At 39.5% G+C, this 382-nt stretch overlaps 1 protein-coding gene across 1 annotated transcript in view; it reads right to left on the minus strand.

The window, feature by feature from the left end:
- LOC119427750 (transmembrane protein 87A) overlaps window positions 1-382 on the minus strand; it is a 30,168-nt gene that overhangs the window by 16,217 nt on the left and 13,569 nt on the right. The gene's annotated exons all lie outside the window — the stretch shown is intronic.

A 382-nucleotide genomic window follows, 5' to 3' on the forward strand; every position in this document is an offset into this window, starting at 1 on the left:
TGCTTAACAACGCTAACAAGACGTGCTTAACAACGCTAACAAGACCTGCTAACAACGCTAACAAGACCTGCTAACAATGCTAACAAGACCTGCTAACAATGTTAAGACATGCTAACAATGCTAACAAGACTAACAAGACCTGCTAACAATGCTAACAAGCCCTGCTAACAATGCTAACAAGACCTGCTAACAATGCTAACAAGACCTGCTAACAATGCTAACAAGACCTGCTAACAAGACTAACAAGACCTGCTAACAATGTTAATAAGACCTGCTAAATATGCTAACAAGACCTGCTAACAAGACTAACAAGACCTGCTAACAATATTAATAAGACCTGCTAACAATGCTAACAAGACCTGCTAACAAGACTAACAAGACC

This window comes from Nematolebias whitei, chromosome 21 (assembly GCF_014905685.2).
Source record: "Nematolebias whitei isolate Nwh7 chromosome 21, NemWhi1, whole genome shotgun sequence".
Taxonomy (NCBI): Eukaryota; Metazoa; Chordata; class Actinopteri; order Cyprinodontiformes; family Rivulidae; genus Nematolebias; species Nematolebias whitei.